Source organism: Rhinopithecus bieti, unplaced genomic scaffold (genome assembly GCF_001698545.2).
Source record: "Rhinopithecus bieti isolate Rb0 unplaced genomic scaffold, ASM169854v2 scaffold_21419, whole genome shotgun sequence".
NCBI lineage: Eukaryota > Metazoa > Chordata > Mammalia > Primates > Cercopithecidae > Rhinopithecus > Rhinopithecus bieti.
The window spans coordinates 625917-639646 of record NW_016810280.1 but is presented as its reverse complement, the minus strand read 5'-3'; the positions used below and the strand labels follow the sequence as shown (position 1 = coordinate 639646).

At 34.4% G+C, this 13730-nt stretch overlaps 1 long non-coding RNA gene across 1 annotated transcript in view; it reads left to right on the top strand.

The window, feature by feature from the left end:
- LOC108541938 (uncharacterized) overlaps positions 1–13730 on the top strand; it is an 86356-nt gene that overhangs the window by 42080 nt on the left and 30546 nt on the right. The gene's annotated exons all lie outside the window — the stretch shown is intronic.

Sequence of the window (13730 nt, the reverse complement as noted above, 5' to 3'; positions counted from 1 at the left end):
GCACTCCAGCCTGGGTGACAGAGCGAGACTCCGTCTCAAAATAAATAAATAAATAAATAAATAAATAAATAAATAAATAAATAAATAAAAATTAACAAGAAACTAAACCAAAATAAAGCACAAGGAAAGAAATAATAAAGATAAAACCAGAAATTAATGAGGCAGAGAAGGGATTGGCAAACTTTTTTCCTAAATGGCTTCAGTGTAAATATTTTAGGCTGATGGACCATATGTTCTCTGCTGCAACTATTTAACTCTGTTGTAGCACAAAAACAGTCATAGACAATACATAAATGAATGGATGTGGCTGTGGTCCAATAAAACTTTATTTACATGGAACTGGAAAACATTATGTTAAGTGAAATAAGCCAGGCACAAAATGACAAACTTCACATGTTCTCACTCATCTGTGGGAAGCTAAAAATTAAAACATTTGAACTCATAGAGATAGTGAATATAATAGTGGTTACCAGAGGCTGTGAAAGGTAATTGACGGTGGCGGGGATGGTTAATGGGTACAAAAATGCAGTCAGATAGAATGAGTGAGATCTAGTATTTGATAGCACAACAGGGTAATTACAGTCAACAGTAATTTATTGTATATTTTAATAAAAATAAATAAATGAGTATAACTGGAATGTTTGTAACACAAGGAAATGATAAATGCTTTAGGTGATGGACACCTCATTTGCCCTAATGTGCTTATTACACATTGTATACCTATATCAAAATATCTCATGTACAGCCAGGCACGGTGGCTAACGCCTGTAATCCCAGCATTTAGGGAGACTGAGGCAGGTGGATCACTTGAGGCCAGGAGTTCGAGACCAGCTCGGCAAACATGGCAAAACCCTATCTCTACTAAAAATGCAAAAAATTTAGCCAGTCGTGGTGACACACACCTCAGGAAGGCTGAGGCATGACACACTGAAACCCGGGAGGCAGAAGTTTCAGTGAGCTCATTGCGCCCCTGCACTCCAGCCTGGGTGACAAAGCAAGACCCTGTCTCAACATTTCATGTACCCCATAAATGTATACACCTACTATGTATCCAACAAATTAAAAATTAGCCAGGCGCAGTGGCTCATTCCTGTAATCCCAGCACTTTGGGAGGCTGAGGCAGGCGAATCACGAGGTCAGGGTCAAGTTTGAGACCAGCCTGGCCAACGTGGTGAAACCCCATCTCTACTAAAAATACAAAAATTAGCCAGGTGTGGTGGCACACACCTGTCATCCCAGCTACTTTGGGAGGCTGAGGCAGGAAAATTGCTTGGACCCAAGAGGCAGAGGTTGCACTGAGCCTAGACTGCTCCATTGTACTCCAGCCTGGGTGACAGAGCAAGACTCTGTCTCAAAATAAAACAGTTAAAATTAAAATAAAAAAAGAAATTTCCAAAGCAAAACAAAAAACTTTATTTACAAAAACAGGCAACCAGTCCATAAGCCATAGATTACTGACACCTCAGGTAGAAGACAAAAAACAAAACAAACAAAAAACCGTAGATGTAATTAAGATATCAAATCCAAATGTTTTTGAAACAACAAAATAGACCAGCTTGATCAAAAAAAGAGAGAGAAAACACAAACATACAAAATAAGAAATGGCAGAAGGAAGGAGGGAGAAATTAACTATTTAAACAAGAGAGGGTTTTTTCTTTTTAATCATAACAGACTACTTTGCAAATTTCTGTGCAAATGAATTTGAAAACTTAGAAAACAATAGATAATATACTAGTTAAATACAGATTGCCAAAAGTGTCCGCCATTGAATTTAGAAATCTGAAGCACACCAGTTTTCACAAAAGAAATAGACAAGGTTATTAAGAAATTACCCTGTAAAAGAGCAAAAGGCCCAGATGACCGGCTAGAATTCTACCAAACCTTCAAAGATCAGATATTCCCAATGCTGTATAAATTATTCCAAAGCACTGAAAATAAAGAAAAACTTTTCCACAGAAAAATGACAAGCCAATATCATCCATGTAAAAAACATTAAGTAAAATATTAGTGAAAAAAATCCAACACTTGGATCCACCCTGAAAATACAAGGTTGTTTTAGTGTTACCAAATCCATGAAATATCATATACCATATAAATAGATCTAAGGTTGATAAAAATCATACAATTATTTATATAGATGTTGAGAAAGCCTTTGACAAAATTCAGCTCCCATTCCTGACTAAAACACAACAGGAATTGAGGGACACTTACTTTACATAAGAAAACAATATTTTAAAATTCTCTTTTAAAGTTTCTCAGTTTGTCTCTTACATACTGTCACAGATCTTAAAAGATTCAAAAGTGATTATTTTTAAATTCATTGTTCTAATCTCTGCCTTTTAATTGGAGGATTTAATCCATTTATTATTAATGTAATTACTAATAAGTCAGGATTCACATCAGTCATTTTGCTGTCATTTTCTACATTTCTTGTAGCTTTTTATTCCTTTATTCCTCACTTACTGCCTTCTCTTGTGTTAAGTAGGTATTTTAATATCCTTGTAGTTTCTTTGGAGGCTTTTTCTTTGTGGTTTACTTGATGATTATAAATCTTAATTTATAACCATTTAGTTTGTTTTAATATCAATTTAACAACAATAGTATACAAAACCTTTGCTCCTGTGTTGCTCCATTCCTCTCTCTAGATCCTTTGTTATAAATTATATCTTTATACATACACATTTGTGTGTAACAAATTAAAACCTTAAACATTATATTGGTCTGACCTCGCATTCTTATAAAGAAATACCTGAGACTGGGTAATTTATAAAGAAAAGAGGTTTAATTGGCTCACTGTTCCTCAGACTGTACAGGAGGCATGATAGTAGCATCTACTCGGTTTCTGGGGAGGCCTCAGGAAACTTACAATCATGGCAGAAGGCAAAGGGGGAGCCAGTACTTCACATGGTCAGAGCAGGAGGAATAGAGGGGTTTGGGAGGAGGTGCCACACACTTGTAAACCACCAGATCTCATGAGAACTTACTTGCTATCACAAGAACAGCACCAAGGGGACAGTGCTAGGCCATTCATGAGAAACCACTCCTAGGATCCAATCGCCTCCCACTAGGTCCCACCTCCAACTCTGGGGATTACAATTTGACATATGTCAAATTTGATTTGGTGAGGACACAGATCTAAACCATGTCAGACAGTGTATAAACAAAATGGATGATCCTAGGACTAAATTAAAAATAATTAGATTAGGTACAGCCCTAAACTAGTTCTTACATTTCAAATAAGTCAACTTCTCTGGTTGCCTCAATTTTCTCATTTGTATTACATTATCCTTTCCAAGGTCTAAAGTTATTTATTGTAGAACAAATAAACCTTGTATTGTAGTAAATATATCTACTTTGATATTTACAGTTAGAAATTAACTACAATATTGGTTGGTTTCCTGCTATTATAATGAACCAGTATTGAATTCATACATAAGAAACTCCAAATGAAATACTATCTTGTTAAAAGTTGTTAAATTTTGGCGTGATTTTATTTGAATCATGTCTAAGCAGTTTTCCTTTAAGTTGGAACAAACCAAAAATACTCATCTATTCAGAATCCTGGTGTGTGCCTATAAACAATATAATGGATGAAAATTTTCAGTGTTTACAAAACAAAGAAATTGTCAACAGAATGCCTGGCAGTAGATTTACCAGAAAAAAAAAAAAAAAAAAAATTACAGCCTATAATTCATGAAGATTGGCTCAAAACAAACTGTCCCTGCCAACAGTAAATCTGACAATTATTCTGTTGTCTAATTTGGCTCAGCCTAAGTTGACCTTGTTTATTCATCTCAGTCTTTTAATTCTTGTTAACTTGGCATGAGAGGAGAACATATGGCGTATGTCTAGGAAGTCCATTTCTGTATCTTAAACTGAAATAAATGTAGAATATACTAAGCATTTCCAGTGTGTTGAGCTCTTAAGGTAGCTTTAATGTATATTACATAAAACTGTAAGTTCATATTGTGCCCATCAGGTGCTTTATGTTTACTGCCTATAAAACCAGAAACTCACTAGAGATATCCTTTTCTAAGCCTTGGTATATGATTAAATGTGTCTAATTTTAAACATCTTTTCAAAGAAGATAATCTTAAGCTCTTTTAAAACGTAAAAATGAAAGGGTATAATCAATTTGGCAATCTAAAGATGTTTACACGTTTTCAATGACTCTATAGCTATTTTTAAGAAAACTGATAATGTGAGAAAGACAATGGGAGTTGAAGAACAAAAAGATTTCCATTTTCTCTCCAGCTTAATCTGGCCTATTTTCTTAGTTTCTTTTTCTGATCCACTAAAGCTTATTGAGAAGGAGAAGTTATATTTTATTGTGGCTTTAATATGTCTCAAGAAAAGCTGGAAGGAAATGAGCTGCTTTATAGATGTACAGCTCTTTTATGGAACTGCAGTTAGTTCTCCAGCACCAGAACTAGACAAATGGAAACCTTAGAAAATCTAAAGCACCAAATTTTATGTATTTTAAGAAGTGTTTTCACTTGGAATGTTTCATTTTATTTTTAGTAACTAAGTCAAATGAGGTATAATTTCATGTATAAAGCCTTATCTATATTACATGTTTTGAAATCCTTAACCTTTTTTAGTGGACTTCATGTGACATTTACTATTTGCATAGTACTTTTATCCCACAAAGCTCAGAGCATTCAAACTTCATAAGTTGCATTCAAAGATATAATTTTTTAGCTATAGGGGTTCGTATTTACCCAAATATTCATTATCTGAGACCCTGTAGTTACGAGTTTACATAGAACAATAGTCCTTATAACATGAAATATTTAATAATAAGTTAACTACTTGTAAACTCAGTCCTCTCCCCATTCAAATATCCCTCCCCAGTGAAGACTAGCATTTATCTCCACCTATGAAATATCAGTTTATCAGTATTTTCACTGACTGTCAGCTCTTTAAATACCCAACACAGCAATACAAACATATTTTAAAACTACTAAAATTCTTGCAAAAACAATATTTCATGAAGTCAATGAAAGAGATGTTAAAATTCATGAAGTCAATGAAAGAGATGTTAAATGTTCAGATCTCGTGTAAAACTATTGGTAAATCAGGAAAAGGCACTGAGACCAATTAACTTAAAAAGAGAAATTCAACAATAATAATAAAACTGCAGATGAATTTATCAAAGTATTAATAGAATCCCTCAGAAAAATTAAGTCCTCAAATACTTTTTGAAAAAAAATGGCCCTCTTTCTGAACTTGTATGCTGTGCAAGTTGAATATGAAGTCAAACATGCCATATCATACTGTAAGACAATTTGGTCTGAAAAAGTAGAACCATTCCCCACTCTCCAGATCAAACTGACTCTTTGTTCCATCTAAGAATTTATGCACAGATGGCTGGGCACAGCAGCTCACGCCTATAATCCCAGCATTTTGGGAGGCTGAGGCAGGCAGATCACTTGAGGTCAGGAGTTCAAGACTAGCCTGGCCAACATGGTGAAACCCCATCTCTACTAAAATAAAATACAAAAATTAGCTGAGTGTGGTGGCACACGCCTGTAGTCCCAGCTACTCAGGAGGCTGAGGCAGGAGAACCGCTTGAACACAGGAGGTGGAGGTTGCAGTGAATCAAGATCATGCCATTGCACTCCAGCCTGGACAACAGTGCAAGACTCCATGTCCAAAAAAAAAGAAAAAAAATGAATTTATGAACAGTTGAAATTGTAACATAATATTTTATTAATACAAGATAAAATAAGCTTATCTATATATTTTTACCTGTTATTTTTAGTCAAATTACATTGTCACCATTTACTATGGTTTTCAACCCCATTTTAAATTGATTCACTTTAAGGGACTTTTTTTTATTTTACTTTCTGAAAGCAGTTATCCTCAGATATGGACCTCCTGCAGCTTTGTTAGCGAATAATGAAATATTGAAATATGTGTTTCAAAATCATGAAATACTGCTGTTGCAGAACAGCCAGAAATGTCTGTCTGCTTTTACTATTTTTCACTATTTCTTTGAGTCTATTTATTATCTCTGTGCCATATTCTTTGAATCTAGGTTCATATACCTTTCTCTGTCAAGGAGAAGTTACAAAAAGGTTAAGAAATTAAAACTTTCAGAGAGGGAATTATGGAAAGTGAAAAGCAACATAAGGAATATGGTGTCATGTATATATACATGCAAAAATTATAAGTAAATAATAGATGTTTTTGTCTTGCTGTTTCATGCACAACTGAAAATAGAGCTAGACAAGGGTACTGAACTGCCTTCTGCAGATATGATAGAGCCCCAGAAAATTCCTTAAGTATGCCCTGACACACTTTCACACCATCATGTAATACTTTCCTTACAGACCATATCTATTAACTATGGTTCAAGGTACATCAAGCTTTGTATGCTTCCTCCCAGAGATACACTGCATATCTGGAACAAGGAAGAAGAGAACATGTCATCTGCAAATCCCCTATATTTATACATTTTTATTATTTGGTTTTCTTACTTATGGTTCTATAAGCAAATTTGGGGAAATTATTGCTTTGTGTCCCAAGTAATATATAGTAGATGGTGCTGTGGGCTTCTTATTACATCACAACATGAGGTATATAATGTCTTTTAGGGAAACAAAGACTGATTAATGGAATTCTCCATTATAAACTTCCCCACCAACCTTTCACCTGATGTTTTTGAAATCACTGATAAACATTGCCTAGATTATTTTATTAGGGGTTGTGAAATGATGATTTTCTAATTTTGTAACTCCTTCTGCATTTGTAAGTTTGAGTACTTCTATACATAATAAAAGTTTCCTTATCAACGATTCAATTACCTCGAAAGGCAGAGTAAATGCTTGATAACCTCCCTAGATTTATCAGTTTTAGGATAATAAATTAACCCAGTAACCCCAGTAGTGGCCACTATTTTGGGTAGTAGGGGAGGGGAAGTTCATATGGATTTTAAATATCATTTGATGTGTTTTAATCAATTGTGGTTAATATTCTTTTGATGGTCAAATTTGTAAATCAGCATCAATCTTTCAGAAACTAATTTTAGCAACATATAACAAAAGCCTAAAATGCTATAACTTTAAATTTCATTTTGTAATACAAACAAAATGTTAATCGCATTGTTATTATATGAGTGAATGACCTAAAATATATATGGCGAATTAATGACTAAATTACAGTATATCTAAATAACAGATACTATATACTCACTTAAAATCATGATTATCAGGTTCTGGTTCCAGGTAAGATGGAGTAAGCACATTCCTCCTGTCTCACCCATTGAATGCAGCTAAAAATCCTAGGTAGAATATATTGGAGCAGCTATTTGGGGACTCTGAAAAGTAAATAATACAGAAGAAATGAGGAAGAAGAAAAGAATTTGAGGTGCCTCTGAACCTGTGGCGAGTTTACTAGTGTCTTTTCCTTTAGTTCACCACCAGTTGGGCCTAGAGTCAAGTGCAACCATGGAGGTACATGAAAGCATAAGGTAACGAAAGATGCAGCTTCCTGGATCCAGAAAGCACCAAAGGAGATTGCAGACATGAAAGCTTGTGAAAACAACCCCATTAAATTGTTTGTAAACTCCGGGGCTTACCCCAAGGTGTGCATGTGTGGATCTGATTCTAACCAGTATATAAAATACTTTGAGATCTAAACTGATAGATAAACTATCACCCAGGTTATATGTTTGCTGCTGGATGGTACACACACTGAGAGCACTGCAAATATCACCAAATAGCACAACAAACAGCCCTGCAAAGAGGCTTTGAAAAGTAAACTGACATACCATAGCTCACAAAGGAACACTGTAACTTGAAGCTAAACATAATAAGTGCTTGCTAAAACAAAAATAACATTCATCACAGAATTTTAACAAGACCAAGTCTTAAAATATTCAAAATGTCCAGGATACCAAAAATTACTTGATATATAAAGCGGCAAGAAAATCTCAACTCACATGAGAAAAGACTATCAAAAGACAATAACTCTGAGATGACAAATGTTGGAATTATCTGACAAACTTTAAGGAGCTCCAACAATCATTAAAATTACTGAAACCAGCCAGGCATGGTGGCATGCACCTGTAGTCCCAGCTACTTGGGAGACTGAGGCAGGAAGATCACTTCAGCCCAGGAGTTGGAGGGTAGCCTAGGCAACTAGTGAGACCTCATCTCTTAAAAAAAAAACAACCAACAACAACAACAACAACAACAAAAAACAAGTATCGAAAAGAAATAGAAGGTACAAAGAAGAAACAAAGAATTCAAAAGTAAATTAACCAAAAAAAAAAAAAAGTTTTGAGACAGGGTCTCATTCTCTCTCACAAGCTAGATTGCAATGGAGCAATCACAGCTCACTGCAGTCTTAACCTCCTGGGCTCAAGCGACCCTCCCGCCTCAGCCACCCAAGGAGCTGGGACTACAGGTGAATGCCACCATGCCCTGCTAATTTTTGCTTTTTTTTTTTTTTTTTTTTTTTTTTTTGTAGAGATGAGGTTTTACCATGTTTGGTCTCGAACTCCTGAACTCAAATGATCCAACCACCTCAGCCTGCCAGAGTGCTGGGATTACAGGCATGAGCCACCATGCCTGGCCCCCACAAAATTTTTTAACTCATTGATAGGTTTGATAGTAGCAGAATAGAGGTAACACAGGAAAGTCAATGAACCTGAAGACAGATCAATCAAAAGTATCCACTGAATGACAAAGAAAACATATTTTTTTTAAAAAAAAATGAACCGAGGGACCTGTGAGGCAATGCCAAAAGGTCTAACATTCATGACATCAGAGCCCTAGAAGGAGAGGATAAAGAACGCAATGCTGAAAAAATATATATACAAAGAATACCTGAAAACTTCAAATTTGGTGAAGGAAAACTAAGCAAATATGTTTCCAGTAGATTCGTTATTAAAGAATTACTAAAGGAAGTTCTTGAGACATAAGGTAAATGGTACCAGAGGGAAACTTGGGACACTAGGAAAGAAGGAAAAGATGATAAAAGTCAATTTATCAAGAAAGCATAACAATTCTAAATGTGTTTGCATCTGACAAGAGAATGACATAATATATAAGAAAAAAATGATAGAGATCACAAAGGGAACAGACAAATCTACATTTGCAAATTCCACCCTACTGTTGTTGGGTGGAATGATTTTCTGTCACTAGTTCTATCAGTTGTTGAGATATGCATCAGTCCTTTCTCAACATACCCAACAACAGTAGAACACACATCCTTTTGCAGTGTATGTGAACATTTACCAAGACGAACCATATCCTGGGTCATAAAACAAACCTAAAAGAATACACAAAGTATGTCCTCTGACCATAATGGGAATAGATTAGAAATAAATAACAGAAATAGAGAAAATTCTCCAAACACTTAGAAATTAACACACTTCTAAATAATAGGTCAAAGAGGTGGTCTTAATGAAATCAGAAACGATTATAAACTGGAAAAAAAAATCACAGCTTAAAATAAGAATTTTATTCAATTAAATGCTTATATTAGAAAAGAAGAAATGCCTCAGTCAACAATCTAAACTTCCATCTAAAGGGACTAGAGGAAGAAAAGCAAAGTAAACTCAACGGAAGCAGAAGAAAGGAAATAATAAAGAGCATATATTATTGAAGTTGAAAACAGAAAAATTAATGAAGTCAAAAGCCTGTTTGAAAAGATCAACAACATTGATAAAACTCTAGTCAGACAAAGAGAAAAAGAAGACATAGATTATTGATATCAGGAATGAAAGAGGGTATATTATCTTAAACTTTACCGACATTAAGTAGATAAAAAATAATGTCATGAACTACTGTATGCAAATAAGCTTAACAACATAGTTTGAATGGAATAATTCCTTGAAAGCCACAAACTGCCAAACTGGCAGAAAATGAAAGAGATCATTTGAATCCTATGGCTATTAAAGGAATTAAATTTGTAGTTTAAAACAAAACAAAAAACTGTAAAAGGTATCTCCAGGTCCCTATGGTTTCACTGGTGAATTCGTTGAGAGAAAAATATACTATCAATTGTGCACATTTCTTTCAGAAAATATAAGATGATGACTCAACACACCCCAGCTCATTTTGAGGCTACTACCCAAAGACAGTACAAAAAAAGATATCAAGCAGTCCCATGGAATTTTTTAAAAAAGAAAAAAAAAAAGACAGTACAAAAAAACTATAGACTACTGTCTCTCATAAATATAGAAGTAAAATCCTCAACAAGAATTAAGAATTTAGCAATATATAAAATAATAATATACCAGAATTAAGTGGGATTTATCTTGGGAATGCACAGCTTATTCAATATTCAAAAATTAATGGAATCCACAATTTCAAAAGTATAAATCAGAAAAATCAACTGATCAAATCAACTGGTATAAAAGCATGTCTGATAAAATTCCATACCCATTCATGATTAAAAAAAAAAAAAAAAAAAAAGAAAACTAGGAGTAGAAGGGGCTTCCTCAAACTATAGAGAGTTTCTACCAAGAAGGAAAAAAAGAATACTATAGCTGTTATCCTACTTGATAGAGAAAGACTGAATGTTTTCCTTGTAAGATTGGAAACATGGTAAAAATGTCCACTTTTACCACTCTTATGCAACACTGCACTAAACAAGAAATGAAACCATCCCTTTTGCAGACAAAAGGTTCCTACAACTAGTAAGTGCATTTAGCAAGGTCACAAGATATATGGTCAACACATAAAATCAATTGTATTTCTTTTCTTTTATTTTTTTTTGAGACAGAATCTCACTCTGTCGCCCAGCTAGAGCGCAATGGCACGACCTTGGCTCACTGCAACCTCCACCTCCCTGGTTCAAGCAATTCCCCTGCCTCAGCCTCCCTAGTAGGTGGGATTACAGGTGCATGCCACCACACCCGTCTAATTTTTTTGTATTTTTAATAGAGATGGGGTTTTACCATGTTGGCCAGACTGGTCTCGAACTCCTGACCTCAGGCAATCTGCCTGCCTCAGCCGCCCAAAGTGCTGGGATTACAGGCATGAGACACCGCCCCGGCCCAATTGTATTTCTATATACTAGTAATGTACAATTGAAAACCAAAAAAGCTTTTTAAATTACAGTAGCTCCAAAATAAATGAAATATTATAAATCTAAGAAAACATTCCATCTGTATGCTAAAAACTTAAGAAGATTAAAATAAATGGGCCGGGCATGGTGGCTCATGCCTGTAATCCCAGCACTTGGGGAGGCCAAGGCGGGCGGATCACCTGAGGTCAGGAGTTTGAGACCAGCCTGGGCAACATGATGAAACCCTGTCTCTATTAAAAATACAAAATAAAAAAAATTAGCCAGGTGCAGTGGCACGTGCCTGTAGTCCCAGCTACTCAAGAGGCTGAGGCAGGAGAATCCCTGGAATCCGGGGGGCAGAGGTTGCAGTGAGGCAAGATTCTGCCACTGCACTCCAGCCTGAGCGACAGAGTGAGACTCTGTCAAATAAATAAATAAATAAATGGAGAGACGTGTTTATGGTTTGAAGACTCAATATAGTAAAGATGTCAGCTGTCTCCTGACTGATCTGAAGATTTCTGATTAATCTAAAGATTTGATAAAATTCTGATCAAAATCCCAGAAGAATTTTTTAAAGATATCAACAAGCTGATTCTAAAATTTATACAAAGAGACAAAGAAGCTAGAATAACAAAAAACATTTTGAAAAAGGGAAATAATGTTGGAAGAATCAAACATGATCTTAGGACTTCTGCTAAAGCAGGAGCTGACAAACATTTTCTATAAAGGGTCATTTAGTAAAGATTTTTGATTTTGCAGGTCACATAGTGTGTCACAACTACTTAACTCTGTCATCATAGCAAGGAAGCAGCCATAGATAATATAAAAAGAATGTATTCCAATAAAACTTTATTTAATAAAATATGTATGAACTGGATTTGGCCTAGGGACTGTGGTTTGCCATCCCCAAAGCTATAACTAATCAAGAAATTATGGTATTAGTAAAAGGACAGACACACAGATTAATGAAACAGAACATATAACCCAGAAATAGACCCATATAAATATGCCCAGCTGATTTTTGACAAAAGTACAAAGGTAATTCAATGGAGAAAGGATAGTTTTTCAACAAATGGTGTTGGCACAATGGACATCTATGAACACACAGACACACAAAGAATCTCAAACTAAACCTCATACATTACTCTCAAAATTAACTAAAATAAATCATAGATCTAAATATAAAATGTAAAACTTTTATCAAACTTTTAGAAGAAAGCATAGGAGGAAATATTTGTGACCTGGATTAACAAAGAATTCTCCAACTAGACACCAAAAGCATGATCCATTTTTTAAAAATTGGTAACTTCATCAACTGTTGTTCCTCAGAAGGCACTATTAGGACCCTGAAAAGACAAGCTGTATGATGGGAGCAAATATTTGCAAGTCACATATCCAGCAAAGGTGTTGTATCCAGAATATATAAAGAACTCTCAAAGCTCAACAGTAAGAAAACAAATAGCCCAATTACAGTGGTCAAAAGACTTGGATGAACATTTCAATAAGGAAATACATGAATAGCAAACAAATAAATTTAATATCATTAGCTATTTGGGAAACTGAAATTAAAACTATGATGAGATACCTCTGTATACTTATTAGAATCTCAATAATTTTTTAAAATACTGACAATTTCAAGTGCTGGTGAGGATGATGCAAAGTAACTGAACTCTCATTCATTGTTGCATGAGATGTAATATAAAATGGTACAACTCTTCTGGGAAACAGTTTTGCAGTTTCTTATAAAGTTAAACATGTATTTACCATATGATTCAACAATCCCATTAAGTATTTACACTAGAAAACTAAAATCAGGTTCACGCAACAATCTGTACATGAATGCTTGTAGCAGTTTTATTCATAATTTTCAAAATTGAGAAAACGCCCTTCAACAGGTGAATAAACTGGTACACGCATCTGTAATGGAATACGGCTCAGCAATAAAAAGCAGTGAACCACTGATACATATTTAACAACTTGGATGAATATCAGGGCATTATACTGAATGACAGAAGCCAGTCACAAAAGTTTATATGGTATAATTCCAATTATATGACATTCGTAAAGTCAAAACTATAGTTATGAAGAACATTTCTGTCGTTGCCAGGATGTATAGGTTGAGGGGGGTGTGACTATAAAGTATATAAGGGAGGTTTTTTTGGCATGATGAAACTGTTCTATATTGTTTGTAATGGTAATAAGAATGTAAACATCCGTTAACATTCACAAAACTCTATACCTTAAGAAAGTCAATTGTAACATATAAACAGTAAAAAATTTAAAACAAAAAATATATAAGTGAAAGATGATGACATGAAATTTCACAAAACCACATTATCTCAGTTTTATTTTTTAAAAGATACACAATAATAAGTAGTGGAGCTAAATATCCAGAGAACAGTTCTGGATATTTATATTATTCTTTTCTATGTTTTGGCGGGGAGTTTCTACATCAAAAGTGAATTACTTTTACAAGTTTATAAAACTTTATCATTCATTTTAATTTTCTAATAACCATGAGTTCAGAGCATCACATTTGGTTTCCATGATTGTTTCTCTTAAAACTTCATATGTAAAATACATTATTTGTATGTTAAAGTTTAATTTAACTGCTCTTTGAAATGTCCTGTAAAATATTTAATGGTGGAAAAATTAAAAGTGGCTTTCTATGTTTTTAAATATAATGGTATTTAAATGATTACTATATT